Raw genomic sequence first — 22,358 nt, 5'->3', positions numbered from 1 at the left:
ATGATGAGCCGACACGTGTTTCCTCTAGCCAATGATGATTTTACACGTGGAAAATCCCCATTGGTCAGGGCTATTAATAGGTTATCGGATCCAAAAGCTGACCCGATAACTTAACGACATTCCGTTACGGTAGATGCCACGTGTCGGTCACCCTTGACGAAAGCACTTCTGTAATGCGTGATTTATCGTCATGGAAGTGGACACTTCTGTGATGATAATTTTGGTAATGTCATGGAACACTTCTACGACAGCACAGGTATGACTATCTTGATTCTGTCATAAATTTGTCATGGATGTACATGCATGACAAAAAAAGCGACCTACTATGACAAACACGTATCATCACGGAAGTGTATTTTTTTGTAGTGCTTGCAAGACCACAACCAAAGTCAAGGCAACCAAAGGAACCAAGTTCAAGGGCAATTCAACAATCAGCCTCAGTTTGCTACCGCAACCAGTTCCTTGCAAATCAGCCAAAGTCATTCGGCGCTTGTGCCGAGGCCATGGACGCCAATAATTGGCTTGTGGACATCAGCAAGCATTTTGAATGTAGTAATGTCAGACCTGAGCAATACATCAAGTTCGCTTCTTTTCAGCTCAAGGACCAAGCAGATGATTGGTATCTACAATACAAAGATTCCAGAGGAGGTTGAGTGATTACCTGGGATGACTTCTGCCCAGACTTTAAAGCTCATCACATTCCTACAAGTGTTGTCGAGACCAAGCGTGAGGAATTCCGCAATCTGAAGCAAGGGAGAATGTCCGTGTGTCAATACAACATCCTGTTTCAGAAACTTGCTCTCTTCACAAGGGAGGACATTCCTGATGAAAAGAGCATGATCTATCACTTCAGGGTTGGCCTCAGAGAGGATCTGTAGTTAGCTATCGTTCTTGTTGAGCCTACTGAGTTTGATTAGTTCTATAACATGGCCCTCAAGCAAGACGGTGGTCAGCTCAAGTGTAAGGCTTCAAAGAAGAGAATCAGGGATGCAGTTCAGTCTTCTTCTTCCTCACAAGTGGCAGCTAAGCAACAGAAGTTCTGGCTTCCTCCGCCTCCTCCATTTAGTCATCCCAACCAGCAGAAGAACAAAGGTGGCCATGGATCCTCCCACCCACCCAACCCAGGCTATCAGAACAAGTCTCAGACTCAAGCTCCAAGGACAGGTGCTCCTCCCCCTTATCATCGTCAGCATAAAGGTCACTATGCAAACAAGTGCTTCAACCATAGGCGCCTTCTGCCTCCTCCCCCTGTGAGGTCTTCAAGCAGTGCAGTGGTCAAGCACAATCCCAAGTCTAGAAGGGTGAACTTGATGAATTCAGCTCAAGTAGAGGATTCTTCAGAAGTGATCATGGGTAATCTTGCACTTAATGATATTGCCGCAAAAGTTTTATTTGATACTGGTGCATCGCATTGTTTCATCTCAAGACCTTTCGCATCAAAGCATGTGTTGGTTTTTCAAGATTTCCCTAGAACGTTATCAGTTGTTTCTTCGAATTTATTCATGAACATGAGCACGGTGGTTCGGGATGTTTCCATCAAGATGGGTAACTATAGATTCCTGGCTTCCCCAATTGTTCTCGGTGACTCGGATATTGATCTAATTCTCGGCATGGATTGGCTTTCTAAGAACAAGGCTACCCTTGATTGCGCTGCTAGGGAAATTAAATTTACACACTCTTCTGAGGATGTGATCATATATGCCGCTCGTGATGAAACCATTCAGTTGTTCTCTCTCAATGAGAAGGGCGAGTTACATGCAATTTCTCAGATTCCAGTTGTTTGTGAGTACCAAGATGTCTTTCCAGAAGAGCTTCCGGGTATGCCTCCTCACCGGCCAGTTGAGTTCGTTATTGATCTTGAGCCCAGTACTGAACCCGTTTGCAAGCGTCCATCCAAGCTTGCCCCAAAGGAGCTTAAAGAATTGAAGAAACACCTCGATGAACAAGAGCGTCTAGGTCTAATCAGGACGAGTTCATCTCCGTGGGGTTGTGGTGTTCTTTTTGTCCGGAAGAAGGATGGAACGGACCGACTTTGCGTCGATTACCATCCATTGAACAAGTAGACAATCAAGAACAAGTACCCACTTCCCAATATCAATGAGTTAATCTAGCAACTTAAAGGTGCAAAGGTGTTCTCCAAGCTAGACCTCTGTATGGGTTATCATCAGATTCGCATTCGTGAAGAAGATATCCCTAAGACAGCATTCAAAACAAGCTTTGGTTCTTATGAATATACTGTCATGTCTTTCGGCCTTGTCATTGCCCCTCCAACATTCTCCCGCATGATGAACTTCATCTTCAACCCTTACACAAATGAATTCGTCCTGGTGTATCTCGATGATATCTTGGTGTTCTCTAGGAATAAGAAGGATCATGCCAAGCATTTGTGATTGGTGCTCGACAAGCTCAGAGAGTATCAATTCTACGCAAAAGTATTCCAAATGTTAGTTTTGTCTTGATGAAGTTCTTTACCTTGGTCACATCATCTCTGCCAAGGGCATTGCTGTTAATCTGGAGAAGGTTTCTGCTATTGTGAATTGGGAGCCTCCTGAGAATGTCAAGTAGCTCCACAGTTTCCTTGGGCTTGCAAGCTATTGCCGAAGATTCGTTGAGAATTTCTCAAAGATTGCAAAACCTCTTTCAAACCTCCTCCAGAAGCATGTCAAGTATGTTTGGACTCCTGAATGTAACGTTGCTTTCAACACTTTCAAAGAGAAACTAGTCACAACTCCTGTCCTAACTCCTCCTGATGAATCCAAGAACTTCAAAGTTTCATGCGATGCCTCATTGCAAGGTCTCAGTGCCGTGTTAATGCAAGCGAAGAAAGTTGTGGCCTATACTTCTCATTGGTTGAAGCCCAATGAAAGGAACTACCACACTCACGATCTTGAGATGGCGGCAGTTGTCCATGCATTAATAACATGGAGACATCTCTTGTTGGGAAGGCCAGTGGACATTTTCACTGATCATAAGAGCCTCAAATATATCTTCACTCAACACAACCTCAACCTCAGCCAAACTCGTTGGGTCGAAATGATTCAAGAGTACAACCCAAGTATTGATTATACTCCAGGCAAGGCCAATGTGATTGCAGATGTTTGACGAGGAAGGCTTATTGCAACAGCTTAATTCTCAAGCCATTCCAACCGGACCTTTGTGAAGCTTTCCGCAAGCTCAACCTCCAAGTTGTTCCTCGAGGTTTTCTTGCCAACCTTCAAGTCACTCCAACTTTGGAAAACCAAATTCGTGAGGCACAACTCCTTGATACCATGGTGACGAGCGTGAAACATGGTATTGCCAAGGGTCTTTCCTAATACAAGTGCTATCGCATTGATGACAAAGACACTTTATTATTTGAGGACCGGATTGTGGTTCCTAAAGGTGATCTAAGGAAGGTCATAATGAATGAAGCACACAATTCTCTTCTTTCCATTCATACAGGCAGTTCGAAGATGTACCATGACCTCAAGCAATCGTATTGGTGGACTCGAATGAAGCGAGAGATTGCTCAATTCATGAATGAATGTGATGTCTGTTGAAAGGTGAAAGGAGAACACCAATGACCAGCTGGTCTCCCTCAACCTCTTGCTTTTCCAGAATGGAAGTTTGATCATATCAAAATGGACTTTGTCACTGGCTTTCCCAAGTCCAAGCATGGGAATGATGCTATCTTCGTTGTCATTGACAAGCTTACAAAAGTGGCTCATTTTCTTCCAATCAAAGAATCTATCACGCCAGCTCAGTTGGCACAGCTATACACCTCCATAATTGTCTCGTTGCATGGTATACCACAATTGATCTCTTCAGACCGTGGAGCATTCTCACTTCCAAGTCTGAGACTCCTTCCAGAAGGCCATGGGCACCAACATTCGCTTCAGCACGGCTTTCCGTCCTCAAACAAGTGGCCAAGTTGAGCGAGTTAATCAAATCCTCAAAGACATGCTCCGAGCTTGTGTAATATCTTTCGGTATGAAGTGGGAAGATTGTCTCCCATATGCTAGGTTCTCCTACAACGACAGCTTCCAAGCAAGTTCGGGCAAGGCTCCATTCAAAATTCTATATGGCAGAATGTGCCATACTCCTCTCAATTGGTCCGAGACTGGTGAACACCAACTTCTTCTCAATGACTTGATCACACAAGATGAAAAATTGTGTAAAGTCATCCGTGAAAATCTCAAAGCCGCGCAATCGCGCTAGAAGTGTTACTATGATAGCAAGCATCCTGACTTGGCTTTCGAGATCGGAGACCATGCCTACCTCCCCGTCTCTCCAATGAAAGAAACTCAATGATTCGGTATCAAAGGGAAGCTTGCCCCTAGATATGTGGTTCCTTTCAAGATAATTGGCAAAAGAGGCGACCTCGCCTATCAACTTGAGCTTCTATCCAACTTCGCAAATGTGCACGATGTGCTTCACGTGTCAGAGCTTCACAAGTGCTTCAAGACCCCCGAGCGCACTATCAACTTCGAAGAAGACTTGTCTTATCATGAGTATCCCGTTGCTATTCTTGAATAAACCGAGCAAAAACTCACAACAAGTCGATCAAATTATTGAAAGTTAAGTGGTCTCACCATTCCGACCGAGAAGCCACCTGGGTGCACGAGGATCACCTCCGTTCCGAATATCCGGAGTTCTTTCAGTCCTAGATCTCGGGTCGAGATCCTGTTGTAGTGGTGGAGAGTTGTAACGCCTCGGATGTAATATTCCATAATTGTTACTCCAACTCTTGCCATTTTCGGCTATGTGATGTTATACCCTTCGTGGTTGGGTTTTTGTTTTCGTTTTGCATTTTGTTCATGTCATGCATTTCATCTCATGTCATCATGTGCATCTCATTTGCATTCATGTTCATCTCATGCATCCGGTCATTTTCCCTGTTGTCCGTTTCGAAATCCGACACTCCCACATGCACCCATTGCACATCTCAGATCTTGTTTCATCAGCGGGAGGAAAACATACTCGAAATGGGCCGATATTTTTCGAGTGACCATGGTACATCACCGGTAGGCCGCCTTTCAAATTTCGGTCCATTTGGAGGTCGTTTGATGCCCCAACGGTTAACCGGGTAACCGCAAAAGCCCCTCTCTCATTGAATCCCAGCACCCTCCAAAACAGCCCACTAGCCCATCTAAACCCCCGCCATATTCTCCGTCGTTGGATCACGATCGTGTGGGTGAAAACCGCACCTCATTTGGACTCTCCTAGCTCCCCTTACCTATAAATATACCCCCTCCTCAAATTGCGGACGAAACCCTAGATCCACCCACACCCTCCGCGCCGAACACGTCCGTCGGGCGCCAGACACGTCCACCACCGCTCCCGGACCAACCACCCCCCGCCACGTGTCTACCCGCCACAGAGGGCCGCAAGCCCACAGCCGGCCCTCCCGGCCTCTACCACCCGCGCCACCGCTCGACCGATCGCCGCCCGCGTCCACTAGCCCCGCCGCCACGTCGCCGCCGCCTACCTCACCGCCGATTGTTGTCACCATCGCACGCCTTTCCATCACCGTGGGACCGCATCGACCGACGCTCCTCGCCGTGAGATTCGCCGGCCGCCGTGCCTCCCTGCTTCCCGGCCGGATTCGGCTTCCCCCGCCTCGCCGGTGACCTCCACACCTATCTCCGGCCGCCGCCTCCATCAACTCCGGTGACATCTCCGGCCACCTCAGTTTCCGCGCGTGCAAACCCTAGATCTGAAGTGGTATATTTTCTCCAAGTCCTGAGATTCCTATCTCATTTGCACCCCTTTGACATGCCATATCTCCCTGCATATAGCTCTGATTTGCGCATATGATATACCGAAATGTTCGTCTCGTGATGCTCCTCATGCTAGTGTTATTTTCATGCATGTTACTCTTCATATTGATGCCTTAATCTTCATTGCAAAAGTGCTATATGGTGTTGTTTGCTGGAATTCATCATAACTTGCTGATTTGTCATTTTCATTGCATTTTGTGTGTGCATCCTATGAGCATCATGTCTAAATGTTTTAGGAGCATCTCCATGCCATATTTACAGTGGTGGAAGCCTTGTATTTTTACGAGCTCTGTGGAGACTAGCACAAGAATGGAAAGTAGGCCACATGATGTTGCTGATTTCAGACACTTAGTTTTCCGGTCAAGTCTTTTCCTGTTACATTTTGTTGCTATGTTGACTTGTTGACACAAGTAGATCCATCCATATTTTGATGACGTTCACTAAGAGTGTTTTGAAGACGTGGTTATGATCTATCTATTCTTGCCTCTATTTGTATTTATGGAGTAGCGTAACTTGTCATTACCATGCTCTACTTTTGCTAAATATTGTTGATGGCAGATTGTTAACATGAAGTGTAATTTTTCCATGTGTTTTGTTAGTGATCCATGCACCCTATGAACTTGCTCTTGCCATGTTTAGCTTCATAAGTGTGTCGTCTTATTGTTGGTTACCTTGTGATGCCATGTAATGCTTTGTGATGACTGGCATGAGCTTGCAAAGTTGCTATCATGAATCTGTTTCTACTATGCTATGTTTTCTATTAAGTCTAAAATTGTTTGTATCACTTGCCATGTTTTATTGATGTTGCCATCTTTCCTGTGCATCTTTGGTTAAAGTTTAGTAATGGAGTTTTGTTCTTTGCCTTTAGTAATAGCATGCCATGATATCTTCCTGTAGCATGTTGTTTGCTAGCGCTAAACATTGCTACCTGATGCTGTTTATACCATGTTTAGTATTTTCACAAAGTCTGGGAAGCTGTTATTATTTGCATCTTTGCCATGCTCTTTTAGGCTTGTTGTAGTGAGTTCTAGCAGGAGCTCAGTGTTCAAGATTTGTAGAGCTTCACCTGTAATTCACTACCATGTGCTTTGCTGCTATGTTGCAGTGTTGTAGCATAGTTTCTTGATGCATCTTCGGTGCTATGATGTTTCTTAGCGCAGTTTTGCACCGTTGTTGTTTTGCTCATCATTTGCAAACCGTGCATCCATTTCCGGTGACCCTTATATCGATTTCGTCCAAAATCACTCCATCTTTCCAGTGGCATGCTTGGTTTGCCAAGTTGATGACATGATCATCCTTTCCCCTCCAGAGTACCCATATGCATTGCACATCATATCTTGCATTCCATACCATGTCTTGTATCATGTTGCTTGTGCATTGCACCATGATTGATTGTTGTTCCGTTGCTTGTGTTCTTGCTTTGGGTAGAGCCGGGAGACGAGTTCATAAATGAGGATCCTGTTGAGTATGTTTACGAGGAGCAAGCTTTCGACAACCCTGAGAACTTTGCAAGCAAGATGACCATTACCCCCGATATCACTTCTATCTTTGCTCGTTCTATCGCTATGTCGCGCTACCTACCACTTGTTTATCATGCCTCCCATATTTCCATGTCAAGCCTCTAACCCACCTTCCTAGCAAACCGTTGTTTGGCTATGTTACCGCTTTTGCTCAGCCCCTCTTATAGCGTTGCTAGTTGCCGGTGGCTTGCAGGTTGTTCCATGTTGGAACATGGATATGTTGGGATATCATATTATCTCTTATTTTAATGAATGTCTCTATATACTTGGCAAATGGTGGAAGGCTTGGCCTTTTTCTCGGTGTTTTGTTCCGCTCTTGCTGCCCTAGTTTCCGTCATACTTGTTGTAACACCCTGGATGTAATTTACCTTATATGTATCCCAACTCTTGCCGTTTCCTGCGCTAAGTTATTTTATTTCCTCGGGTTCAGGTTTTTGTCTCCGTGTGTTGTTGCCTTTGTCATGCATCTCATATCATGTCATCATGTGCATTGCATTTGCATACGTGTTCGTTTCATGCATCCGATCATTTTCCCCGATGTCCATTTTGCATTCCGGTGCTCCTATCTCCTGCGGTGCCCCATTCTACCTCTTTTCGTGTGTGGGGGTTAAATATTTCCGGATTGGACCGAGACTTGTCAGTCGGCCTTGGTTTACTACCGGTAGACCGCCTGTCAAGTTTCGTGCCATTTGGACTTCGTTTGATACTCCAACGGTTAACCGAGGGACCGAGAAGGCCTCGTTTATGTTGCAGCCCAACACCCTTCCAATTTGGCCCAAAACACACCAAAAACCTCTCCATCGTCTAGAGCGTTTGATCACGAAAACGTGGCCGAAAACCGTGCTCAATTTGGATCCTCCTAGCTCCTCCTACCTATAAAACTAGACCTCCCCCCGAAATTTCGGGTCAAAACACCCCTAACCCTAGCTTCTTCCTCCTCCCGCCGCCGGACGCGTCTGGATCGGACCGGACACGTCCGCCCGCCACCGCCCGCGCCAATCGGAATCTGCCATGTGGCGCTCCGCCATCCGCTGCCACCGAAGCCCGCCGGGACCGAGGCCGGCCCTTCCCCGCGCCCGACCGGGCCACAGATCCCCGCCGCCTGGCTTCTCCCTCCGCAGCCATCGGCTCTGGCGCTGGCCCACTCCGCCACAGCGCCGGCGAGCGCCGCCCCTCGCCATCCCTCACCACGGCCACACCGCTCGGCACCGCCCCGCCTCGGCATCCGCCACCCGAAGCGCCACACCGCCTCCTCGCCGCCTCGTCGTCGTCGGCGAGCGCCCCGGCCACAGCTCCCTCCGGCGAGCTCCCTCCTTCCGGTGAATAGGTCTCCGGCGACCTCGAGCCGGCGAATAGCTATAGTAACCGCAGGCTGGATCTGAGATCTATTTCCAGACGGTTGACTTTTCATCCCCGAACCCTAATCTTTTTGCAAAGTTTGGCATGGTATAACTACGCATCCGTAGCTCCGAATCGTGCGTGTAGCAAATCAAAATGTTTATCTCAATGAGTACATCATTTCATCTCATTGCATCATTTTCATTTGAGCTCATCTTGATGCCCGAAATGCTATTCGAAGAGGGCTATGTGATAAATTTGCCAGATCTGTTGCATCAAGTAGCTATTTGTAATTTTTGCCATGATTAATGTGTGCATGATATGTTCCTGAGCTCTACATGAGTTTTGTTATATGCCATGCCATCTTTACAGAGGTGCTTACCATGTATTTTTGTGATATGTGTGGTGACTAGCACAAGCTTGCAAAGTAGCCTAATCGGTAATGCTGATTTCAGGGACTTAGAATTTCACTAAGTCCTTGTTCTGTTTTTGTCGGTATGCGATATTCTCATGTCGTTTCCTAGTGATCCGTGCCTCTTTTGAGGATCATCTGTAAGGATGTTTTGTTAACATTGTGGTGCACTATACATCCATGTCTTTGTTTGCATTTATGGAGCTCCCTAGCTGGAGTCAATCGAGCTCTACTTTTGCTATATCGTGAATCCTGGCAGATTGTTGACTTGTTAGCGATTATGCCGAGGATGTTGCTATTGATCTGTGCATGCTATGTTGTTTATCTTGCCATGTCTAGCTTCTATGTTATGTATTCTTGATGGGTGTATGCTTAGTTTGTCATGCCATGCTCTGTAATGAGTGCATCGAGCTCATAAACATGCCTACTCGTTAACTGATTTGCATGCTCCAGTTTTTCACCAAGTCTGAAATCTGTTTATGTTTTTGCCATGTTCATATGCTTGCAATTGTATTCTCTGATCCCTTTTGGCTCAAGGGAACTAAGGGACTTTTGTAAAGTGCTTTGGGTAGCTTCATGCCATGCCTTGCTTTGCCATGTTAAGTTCCTGTATCATGTAGTTTTGATGCTCTAAAGTGTGCTTCCTTATGCTCTAATGCCCTAAAGTCTGAAACTTGTTATCATTTGCACTTTTGCCATGCTTGTTTGAACATGTTAATGGATAAATTATCCGTAGCTCAGTGTTCATATTTTGTCAAGCATCATGAGTGGATCCATGCCATGTATTTTGTTGTCATGTTTGAGTGCTTTAGCATATTTATCTTGATGCATTTAGTTGGTCACTTGCTGTTTATCGCAGACCGGTGCCATATTTGTTTTGCTTGCCATTTCCAAACTGTGCATCCGATTCGGGTGATCTTTATATCGATTTCAACCGAAATCACCTCACCTTTCCAGTGGCACTCTTGGATTTCCAAGATGAGGCCAGGTTCAATCATTCATTGTCAAATCGCATATCGCATCCTGCATAGCATACCATGTTTGCATCATGTTGTTTGAGCATTGCACGTGGTTGATTGTGTTCCTTTTGTTTGTGTGTCTTGTTTGGGTAGAGCCGAGATATGAGTTCGCGAACGAGGAGCCCGTTGAGTTTGCGTACGAGGATCAAGTCAACTCTGACAACTTTGCAGGCAAGATGATCATACCCTCGAAATCACTTCTATCTTTGCTTGCTAGATGCTCGCACTTTTGCTATGCCTATGCTATGATGCCTACCACTTGCTTATCATGCCTCCCAAATTGTCATGTCAAACCTCTAACCCACCACATCCTAGCAAATCGTTGATTGGCTATGTTACCGCTTTGCTCAGCCCCTCTTATAGCGTTGCTAGTTGCAGGTGAAGATTGGAGATCGTTCCTTATTGGAACATCGTTTATTGTTGGGATATCACCATATTATCTTGTTTATCTTAATGGACCTATATACTTGGTAAAGGGTGGAAGGCTTGGCCTTTTTCCTAGTGTTTTGTTCCACTCTTGCCGCCCTAGTTTCCGTCATATCCGTGTTATGTTCCCGAATTTTACGTTCCTTACGCGGTTGGGATATAATGGGAACCCCTTGACAGTTCGCCTTGAATAAAACTCCTCCAGCAATGCCCAACCTTGGTTTTACCATTTGCCACCTAGCCTCTTTTTCCCTTGGGTTTCCAGAGCCCAAGGGTCATCTTTATTTAAACCCCCTGGGCAGTGCTCCTCTGAGTGTTGGTCCGACCGAGTAGACTGCGGGGCCACCTCGGGGCAACTTGAGGGTTGGTTTTACTCGTAGGATGTCTCATCAGAGTGTGCCCTGAGAACAAGATATGTGCAGCTCCTATCGGGATTTGTTGGCACATTCGGGCGGTGTTGCTGGACTTGTTTTACCATTGTCGAGGATGTCTTGTAAAACTGGGATGACGAGTCTGATCGGAATGTCTCGGGAGAAGGAATATCCTTCGTTGACCGTGAGAGCTTGTGATGGGCTAAGTTGGGACTCCCCTACAGGGATTTGAACTTTCAAAAGCTGTGCCCGCGGTTATGGGCAGATGGGAATTTGTTAATGTCCGGTTGTAGATAACATGAAACTTAACTTAATTAAAATGAATCAACCACGTGTGTAACCGTGATGGTCTCTTCTCCGCGGAGTCCGGGTAGTGAACACGGTGTTGGAGTAATGTTGACGTAGGTTGTTCTATGATAACTTCTTGATCATAGTTCTTCGTTCGTGCTTTGCCTTCTCTTCTCGCTCTCTTTTGCGAACAGGTTAGCCAGCATATATGCTGGTCGCTTGCTGCAGCTCCACATATTACCTTGCCTTTACCTATAAGCTTAAATAGTCTTGATCGCGAGGGTGCGAGATTGCTGAGTCCCCTTGACTCATAGTTTACTTCCAAAACCAGATGCAGGGACCGATGATACCGTTCCAGACGATGCACTTGAGCTCAAGTGGGAGTTTGATGAAGACTCTCGTCATTACTATGTGTCTTTCCCAGATGATCAGTAGTGGTGCCCAGTTGGGGCGATTGGGGACCGTGTCGCATGTGGGGGTTGATCTTTATTTTGGTACCGTAGTCGGACCATGAGTGTATTGGATGATTGTAATGTTATTCATGTATTTGTGTGACGTGGCGAGTGTAAGCCAACTATGTATCCTTTTCCCCTTTATTCTATTTACATGGGTTGTTGTGAAGATTACCTTACTTGCGACATTGCTTTCAATGCGGTTATGCCTCTAAGTCGTGATTCGACACGTAGGAGATATAGCCGCATCGAGGGCATTACACTTGTGTTATGTTCCATGATTTTGCATTTCTTACACGGTTGGGGTTATGGGACCCCCTTGACAGTTCGCTTTGAATAAAACTGCTCCAGCAAGGCCCAACCTTGGTTTTAACATTTGCCTAATAACAACTAAAATTTTCCTAGGGACTAATAAACCCGAGGATTATCTTAATTCAACCCCCCGGGCTAGTGTTCCTCTGAGTGCTGGTCCAACCTGGGCGATGTCCGGCGCCCCCTGGGCAACCAGGGTCTCAGCCAACCCGATGTCTGGCCCATCCGGTGTGCCCTGAGAACGAGATATGTGCGACTCCTATTATGATTTGTCGGCACATCGGGCGTTCTTGGTGGTCTTGTTTTACCATTGTCGAAATGTCTTGTAACTGGGATTCCGAGACTGATCGGGTCGTTCCGGGAGAAGGATTATCATTCGTTGATCGTGAGAGCTTGTGATGGGCTAGTTGGGAAACCCCTGCAGGGTTTAAACTTTTCACAGCCGTGCCTGCAGTTAGGTGGCAGATGGGATTTTTTAATGTCCTGTTGTAGAGAACTTGACACTTGACTTAATTAAAATACATCAACCGTATGTGTAGCCGTGATGGTCTCTTTTCGGCAGAGTTCAGGAAGTGAACACGGTTGGGTTATGTATGAACGTAAATAGTTCAGGATCACTTCTTGATCACTTCTAGCTTACGCCCATTGCATAGTTGCTCATCTTACTCTTGTACTCGTATGTTAGCCACCATATTTTCTTAGTGCCTGCTGCAACTCCACCTCATAACCACATCCTACCTATAAGCTTAAATAGTCTTGATCTCGCGGGTTTTGAGATTGCTGAGTCATGACTCACAGATGCTACCAAAACAGTTCCAGGTGCCGATGATACCAGTGCAGGTGATGCCACCGAACTCAAGTGGGAGTTCGACAAGGACCTTGGTCGCTACTACGTTTCGTTTCCTCATGACTAGTAGTGGCGCCCAGTTGGGACAATCGGAATTTAGCATTTGGGTTTGTCTGCTTTTCATTTGGTTCATCCGTAGTCAGACTATGTGTGTACTCTGAATGATGTATGAGTTATTTGAACATTGTGTGATGTGGCGATTGTAAGCCAACTATTTATTCTATCCTTGTTCTTGTACATGGGATTGTGTGAAGATGACCCTTCTTGCGACAAAACCAAAATGCAGTTATGCCTCTAAGTCGTGCCCCGACACGTGGGAGATATAGCCGCATCTTGGGCGTTACAATTTGGAGGGGAGGGACACCGCAGGCCTAATCTAAAAACTCAGGGGAGTGGGGCGACGATATGGGAATCGCTTGGTAACTTGAACTTTATTATCTAAGCTAGGAGGAATGGGCGGACCGGCAGGAGTTGGCGGCGGCAGCGGCGATGCCAGCAGCGGTCGCGAGCTAGGGTTCGAGGGGGGTAGGGGGCCGGGTGGGGGACTGTGGAGGGGTGTGGTGTTTGAGGATATGTTGCAGCTACTGAAATTTTTAGTAATGGTGGGTGGAGATGGTGGTGGACGAGGGAGGGCAACGGTTCAAATGCCTCGGCTACTGGCATTTTACTATAAGATCGGTGGTGAGGAGTGTGGGAAACGGTTGAAGTACGACAGCTACTAAAAGTTGGGTAAAGGAATTGATGCGGGGTTGGAGTGAATGAGGGATTCCTGGATTAGGGGGTCCTCGGGTGTCCGGACTATTGGGTGTGGGCCGGACTGCATTCCCCAGTGTCCGCGTAGGACTCCTATATGCGTGGAATGCAAGTTTGGTGTCCGGATATGTTATTTCCTCCCCCCACAAACCGACTGTGTATAATCCTAGGCCCCTCCGGTGTGTATATAAATTGGAGGGTTTAGTCTGTAGAGGCTGTCATAATTCTCATAGGCTAGACATCTAGGGTTTAGCCATTACGAACTCGAGGTAGATCAACTCTTGTAACCCCTATACTCATTGAATACAATCAAGCAGGACATAGGGTTTTACCTCCTTCAAGAGGGCTCGAACCTGGGTAAACATGTGTCCCCATCGTCCCTTGTTACCATTGATCCCCAGACGCACAGTTCAGGACCCCCTACCAGAGAACTACCAGTTTTGACATCAACATTGGTGCTTTAATTGATAGTTCCACGGTGTCGCCAACAAAAGGATCGATGGCTTGATTTGTCATCGGCGACGATGCTGTTTCCGGGGAGACTTTTCTCCCTGGTCAACTCTTTGTGTTTGGCGGCTTCGCTCTGCATGCCAATTCAACTGGTCACCTCGAGCAGATCAACGGCTACGCCCCTGGTCACTAGATCAGGTTTGGAAGCTTGAACTACATCACTGATATCCGAGGAGATTTGGTCTTTGAGGGGTTCTCGGGATCAGCCGCCGCTCTTCCTCTGCACGAAGGAAGCCTGTCGGATCCACCATCAGATTATGCTCAAGGATCGACTCTCGCACCTGCCCTGGCCATAGATCCGAGGCGGAGCACTCTATCCAAAGACGGGAGGATAAACCCTGCCAGACTATCTCCCATTACGGAGCTCCCAGCCGGGGACCCAGAGGCGACCACGCCATCAGTAGACCCGGAGTCAAACTTGACTCTTCATGTCATCAGGAATCCGGACTCGCCTATGGACGTCAACTCCGAACTCCGAACTCTCGAGGTCTGCGTCCATTGGGCTTGGTCAAGAGGTTATTACCGAACCTAGCTTCACAGGTCCTCATACGCCCATCCAGCTTTCGCTCTTAAATGAGACACCGGACCTAATGCGATCTCTCGCCATCATGGAAGTAACACCTCCGAACTACGCCCAACCTAAACTGGGGGTAGAGAGCAGGGAATTTTATGTCCCACCCACCACCCATTTAATAGCCACTGTTGATGACCTAACCGACATGCTAGACCATGCCTCCGAAGACCTCCATGGTATGTACAATGATGTCGGAGCCGAACCAGGCCAAAACCCACCTATCACCGGGCGTTGGACAACCACTTCTACTTACATCATGTACATGGTGGATACGCCCAAGAAGAAGGACGATGATGGCACTCAAGATCCAATTAAGGACAAGCCCGTTGAGGCACCACCAAAACACCGATGTCAGCGCCCCGCTCACGATCGTGTCGGGAAAAAGAAAGCAATACCGGCACTGGAGATAATAACACTCCGGACAACGCCGAAGACTCCAACCACCCCGTCGAGCCTGTGTTCGAGCAGGAGGAGACGGAAGAGGGACAAGTCAACCCCGACGAACTCATCGATAACGACGATTTGGAAGATAGTAACTATCTACCAGCCTCCAAGGGGGATGTTAGCCTCGGTAACGAAGATTTCATTGTGCCAGAGGAACCCCTCGAAAAAGAACGCTTCAAGCGATAGCTCATCGCCACTGTGAGGAGCCTAAAAGAGAAACAACAATAGCTTCAAGCCGAACAGGACACACTCAACAACAGATGGACCAAGGTCATGGCTGCCGAAGAATACAGCCTCGGGTGCCCGACAAAGAGCTACCCAAAACGCAGGCTACTACCACAATTCGATGATGAAGCCCTTGCTACCTCTTGAGCATGCGTTCTTTTTTCCTTGAAGAGGAAAGGGTGATGTAGCAAAGCAACGTAAGTATTTCCCTCTGTTTTTGAGAAACAACGTATCAATCCAGTAGGAGACTACACGCAAGTCACCTAGTACCTTCACAAACAATCAAGAACCTTGCAACTAACGCGATAAAAGGGTTTGTCAATCCCTTCACGGCCACTTGCAAAACTGAGATCTAATAAAGATAATAAGATAAATATTTTTGGTAGTTTTGTTGTATTGATTTGAAAATAAAGATTGAAAAATAAATAGTAAACTAGAACTATAGAACGGACACTTATATGATGTAAAGTAGACCCGGGGGCCATAGGTTTCACTAGTGGCTTCTCTGATGAGAGCATATATTATGGTGGGTGAACAAATTACTGTCGCACAATTGATAGAAAAGTGCATAGTTATGAGAATATCTAGGCATGATCATGAACATAGGCATCACATCCGTGTCAAGTAGACCAAAACGATTCTGCATCTATTACTATTACTCCACACATCGACCGCTATCCAGCATGCATCCAGAGTATTAATTTCATAAGAACAGAGTAACGCATTTAGGCAAGATGACATGATATAGAGGGATAAACTCAATCAATATGATATAAACCCCATCTTTTTATCCTCGATGGAAACACTACAATACGTGCCTTGCTGCCCCTGCCGTCACTGGGAAAGGACACCGCAAGATTGAACCCAAAGCTAAGCACTTCTCCCATTGCAAGAAAGATCAATCTAGTAGGCCAAACTAAACCGATAATTTGAAGAGACTTGCAAAGATATCAAATCATGCATATAAGAATTCAGAGAAGAACCAAATATTGTTCATAGATAATCTTGATTATAAACCCACAATTCATCGGATCTCGGCAAATACATGACAAAAGAGTATTACATCGAATAGATCTCTAAGAACATCGATGAGAACTTTGTATTGAGAAAGAAAGAGAGAGAAGAAGCCAGCTAGCTAATAACTATGGACCTGAAGTTCTATGGTAAACTACTCACACATCATCGGAGAGGCTATGGTATTGATGTAGAAGCCCTCCGTGATCGAATCCCCCTTCGGCAGATCCCCAAAAAAGGCCCCAATATGGGATCTCACGGGTACAGAAGGTTGCGGTGGTGGAAAAGTGGTTTCGTAGCTCTCCGCGATGTTTTTAGGGTACATGGGTATATATAGGCGAAAGAAGTACGCCGGTGGAGCTCCGTGGGTGCCACGAGGGTGGGGAGTGCGGCTACCCCCCTGGGCGCGCCCCTGCCTCGTGGAAGCTTCGCGGACTTCCAGACTTGTACTGCAAGTCTACTGGGTTGCATTTGTTCCAAGAAAGATCCTCGAAAAGGTTTCGTTTCGTTTGGATTCCGTTTGATATTCCTTTTCTGCGAAACACTGAAAATAGGCAAAAAAACAACAATTTGCACTCGGCCTTCGGTTAATAGGTTAGTCCCAAAAATTATATAAAAGTGAATATTAAAGCACATTAAACATCCAAAATAGATAATATAATAGCATGGAACAATCAAAAATTATAGATACGTTGGAGACGTATCAAGCATCCCCAAGCTTAATTCCTGCTCGTCCTCGACTAGGTAAATGATAAAAACAGAAATTTTGATGTGGCATGCTACCTAACATAATTTTCAATGTAATTTTCTTTATTGTGGCATGAATATTCATATCCAAAAGATTCAAATCAAAAGTTTAATACTGACATAAAAGCAATAATACTTCAAGCATACTAACCAAACAATTATGTCTTCTCAAAATAACATAGCCAAAGAAAGCTCATCCCTACAAAATCATATAGTTTGGCCATGCTTATTTTTCATCACACAAAATGCTCCCATCATGCACAACCCCGATGACAAGCTAAGCAATTGTTTCATACTTTAGTATTCTCAAACTTCTTCAACTTTCATCCAATACATGAGCGCAAGCCTTGGACATAGCACTATGGGTGGAATGGTATATGAAGATGGAGGTTGTGCGGAGAAGACAAAAAAGGAGAAAGTCTCACATTGACGCAACCAATTAACGGGCCATGGAGATGCCCATCAATTGATGTCAATGTGAGGAGTAGGGATTGCCATGGAACGGATGCACTAGAGATATAAATGTATGAAAGCTCAACAAAAGAAACTAAGTGGGTGTGCATCTAACTTGCTTGCTCATGAAGACCAAGGGTATTTTGTGGAAGCCAGGTTCTATACAAGCCATGTTCTATAATGAAAATTCCCACTAGTATATGAAAGTGACAAAATAAGAGACTCTCTATCATGAAGATCATGGTGCTACTTTGAAGCTCAAGTCTGGAAAAGGACAGTAACATTGCCCCTTCTCTCTTTTTCTCTCATTTTTTGGGCCTTCTCTTTTTTATTTGACCTTTGTCTTTTTTGTCACGGGACAATGCTCTAATAATGATGATCATCACACTTCCATTTATTTACAACTCAAAAATTACATCTCGATACTAGAACAAAATATGACTCTATATGAATGCCTCCGGCGGAGTACCGGGATGTGCGATGATTCAAGAGTGACATGTATAAAAATTATGAGCGGTGGCTTTGCCACAAATACGATGTCAACTACATGATCATGCAAGGCAATATGACAATGATGGAGCGTGTCATAAAAAAATGGAATGGTGGAAAGTTGCATGGCAATATATCTCGGAATGGCTATGGAAATGCCATAATAGGTACGTATGGTGGCTGATTTGAGGAACATATAAGGAGGTTTATGTGTGAAAGAGCATATAATATCACGGGGTTTGGATGCATCGGCGAAGTTTGCACCAACTGTCGAGGTGAGAAAGGGCCATGCACGGTACCGAAGAGGCTAGTGATGATGGAAGGGTGAGAGTGCGTATAATCCATGGACTCAACATTAGTCATAAAGAACTCACATACTTATTGAAAAAATCTACAAGTCATCAAACCCAAAGCACTACACGCATGCTCCTAGGGGGATAGATTGGTAGGAAAAGACCATCACTCGTCCCCAACAGCCACTCATAAGGAAAGCAATCAAGGAACACCTCATGCTTCAAATTTGTCACACAACGGTTACCATATGTGCATGCTACGGGACTTGCAAACCTTAACACAAGTATTTCTCAATTTAACAATTACTTAACTAGCATGACTCTAATATCACCATATTCATATCTCAAAACAACCATCAAGTATCAAACTTCTCATAATATTCAATGCACTCTATATGGAAGTTTTTATTATACCCATCTTGGATGCCTATCATATTAGGACTAATTTTATAGCCAAAGCAAATTACCATGTGGTTCTAAAAGACTCTCAAAATAATATAAGTGAAGCATGAGAGATCAATAATTTCTATAAACTAAAACCACCACCATGCTCTAAAAAGAAATAAGTGAAGCACTAGAGAAAAATTATCTAGCTCAAAAGATATAAGTGAAGCACATAGAGTATTCTAATAAATTTCGATTCATGGGAGTCTCTCCCAAAAGGTGCGTATAACAAGGATGATTGTGGTAACCTAAAAATCAAAGACTCAAATCATACAAGATGCTCCAAGCAAAACACATATCATGTGGTGAATAAAAATATAGCCTCAAGTAAAGTTACCGATAGACGAAGACGAAAGAGGGGATGCCTTCCGGGGCATCCCCAATCTTAGGCTTTTAGTTGTCCTTGAATTTTACCTTGGGGCACCTCGGGAATCCCCAAGCTTAGGCTCGTGTCACTCCTTGTTCCAAAATCCATCAAATCATTACCCAAAAACTTGAAAACTTCACAACACAAAACTCAACAGAAAATCTCATGAGCTCCGTTAGTATAAGAAAACAAACCACCACTTTAATGTACTGTAATGAACTCATTCTTTATTTATATTGGTGTTAAACCTACTGTATTCCTACTTATATATGGTTCATACCCCCCTCCCCTCGATACTAGCCATAGATTCATCAAAATAAGCAAACAATACACGAAAAACAGAATCTGTCAAAAACAGAACAGTTTGTAGCAATCTGGAGGCTTATGTAACTCCAAAATTCTGAAAAATTAAGACGACCTAAATAATTTGATTATTGATCTACTACAGTTGTAATTGGTATTTTATCGCTCTCTGGAAAAAATGAAAATTATTCTTGTCAGTGCATACTTTCTGTTTTTTCAGCAATATCAAACAACAATCAGCCAAGAAGCTCCTAAAGGCTTTACTTGGCACAAACACTAAATAAAACATAAAAAACACAATCATAACAGAGGATAGATGAATTATTTATTACTAAACACGACAAAAAGCAAGGAACAAAAATAAAACTGGGTTGCCTCCCAACAAGTGCTATCGTATAACGCCCTTAGCTAGGCATAAGAACAAGAATAGATCTAAGTATTGTCATCTTTGGTATGCAATCCATAAGTGGCTCTCATAATAGATTCATTAGGTAATTTAATTTTCTTTCTAGGAAAGTGTTCCACGCCTTCTTTAATGGAAACTGGAATCTAATATTTCCCTCTTTCATGTCAATAATTGCACCAATCATTCTAAAGAAAGGTCTACCAAGAATAATAGGACATGTAGGATTGCAATCTATATCAAGAACAATGAAATCTACGGGCACATAATTCCTATTTGCAACAATAAGAACATCATTAATTCTTCCCATAGGTTTCTTAATGGTGGAATCCGCAAGGTGCAAATTTAAAGAACAATCATCAAATTCACGAAAACCTAACAGATCACACAAAGTTTTTTGAATCGTGGAAACACTTGCACCCAAATCACATAAAGCATAGCATTCATGATCTTTGATCTTAATTTTACTGGTAGGTTCCCACTCATCATAAAATTTTCTAGGGATCAGCCAGTTTCTTCTTCAGTTTTACGTTATCTTCTGTGAGCTTGATGATAACACTCCGAGCCCTGCCATGCCATCCTTTATCCAGCGAGTCAACAAAGGCACAAGCCTCATATCCCTGCAAATGATAAATAGTATTTTGGATGAGCAGTGGCATTAGCTGAAGTAAAATGATGAACTTAATTAGCACTAACCTCTAAGGGGCAACTGAGAAACCGCCTGCCAATGTTGAATCCCTCCATGTATACACGTCGAGCGGGAGTGTGCCCGTGCACACAACTCAGCTTTTGGTACTTCTCGGTGGTGCAAAACTCGGAGTCAAACTCATGTTGCGGGAGTCGGTAGTCAAGCTCTGGATCGGGCGGTAGATCGCTTTCCTGGGGGGGTCATTCAGGACGGATTCAGCAAGGAGCTATACTTTGTACATGCTAAAAAAGATTGGGATAGATTGGAACCTGACAGGACGATTTGGATTCGTAGTACACCTGCCTTCTGATGACCTTAGGCAAGTGTTTGGCGGCGACCGCCGTCATGGCGGCGATATGAGCAGGAGCAGCCGCACCGAAACCATCAGTACCACTCGTCCGCATTCCCCCAATGTCAAAGCCACACGAGGGAATTTGGAGGCTATGTAGGGATTTGGGAGAAATGGGGAAACTATGGAGATAAGCTAACGGTCGGGAACTACTTACGGCACTATATGTTGTATACGGTAGACTGTTTATACATGTCGTCTGTGTTAGGTATTACAACGTCACACACGATTTCCGCACCAGACCGTGTGAGAAGACAACATAGGTTAGACACGGTTGCCGTTACATATCTGTATGTGATGTACTACCATGTCCATATAATTGAGTTACGGTGAGATACCGTGTAAACAGCCGCTCTGCGGATATCCATTAAAAAAACAGCCAATCTATACATAGAGATGGAGGCGGCGGCCTAGGCAGCGGTTACCGGAGAAGAGGCCAATCCTCAGTCGGTGGGCGGTGGCAGCGTCATAAGAGGTCAATCCCCGGTCTGTGTCGGGAGATAGGAGGAGCTCAACCATCGAGGTCGGCGGCGGTGTGATTCGAGCCCATCCATCACGGTCGATGGCGGGATAGTGGAGGTCGAACTTCAGGCGGCAGCCGCACTAAGCTTTGCTCCTCGATCCTGCTGACTTGGCGTGCCGCTGCACCGCGCTTGTCTGTCTGCTCGACGGAGGTCGCCGCGCGGCTAATTAATTAAGGTATTTATTTTTGTGAGTGGCTTAATTAAGGTATTCAATTCCTAAGGTAGTGTTGTACTAGTACTCTGCGTGTAAATTGACTGGCCATTAATTTTTTTCATTGCACGAGATAATAACATGGAGTACCCTCAGTAATTATTAAAATAAATCCTTGTGATTTATGCAGGCATCTTTAGGCAGCAGTTAATCCATGTATTAATGTTGTTGTTTTGTTTTTAATTACCATTCGTGTGCTGTAGATGGAACGATCTCGATGGATGAAGAATCAGAAACCCGCAGATTTTATCAGTGGCATGACAGAGTTCATAAATTTGGCTGAAAATACAAAGAGGAGAATTGGTGATGCGGATTACATCCTGTGTCCATGTACTGATTGTGCCAATACAGAGTCACATGAACTTGCAGATGTCCAGATGCGCTTAGTCTCTAGGGGATTCATGGATGGATATACACGTTGGACCAGACACGCTGAAGAGGAGGTCATGGATGAAGATACAAAGGGCAGCGAGATGCCAAACCCCGATCGGTGTCACATGGATGTTGAATCTAACTTCGGGGCAGATGCCTCAAGCTAACAGTGGAACACCGGAAAGCCGAAACGCCCACTGGAAAACCAAGACATCGACGCAGATGACGATGATCTTGATATGCCAGATTTTGCTGCTATGATTGCAGATTTCGAGGGCCCAAAAAGGATATGATTGGGTACAAGGATCTGCGAATCATTTATGCGGACTCCATTAACAAATTGTATCCAGGTTGCAAAAAGAAATATTCTAGGTTGAGTGCCACCCTGGTGCTTCTCATATTAAAAGCAGCAAGCGGTCTATCAAACAAGGGCTTCATAGAGATGTTAAGT

This window comes from Triticum dicoccoides, chromosome 4A (genome assembly GCF_002162155.2).
Source record: "Triticum dicoccoides isolate Atlit2015 ecotype Zavitan chromosome 4A, WEW_v2.0, whole genome shotgun sequence".
Lineage (NCBI taxonomy): Eukaryota > Viridiplantae > Streptophyta > Magnoliopsida > Poales > Poaceae > Triticum > Triticum dicoccoides.
This window is presented reverse-complemented; position numbering follows the sequence as displayed.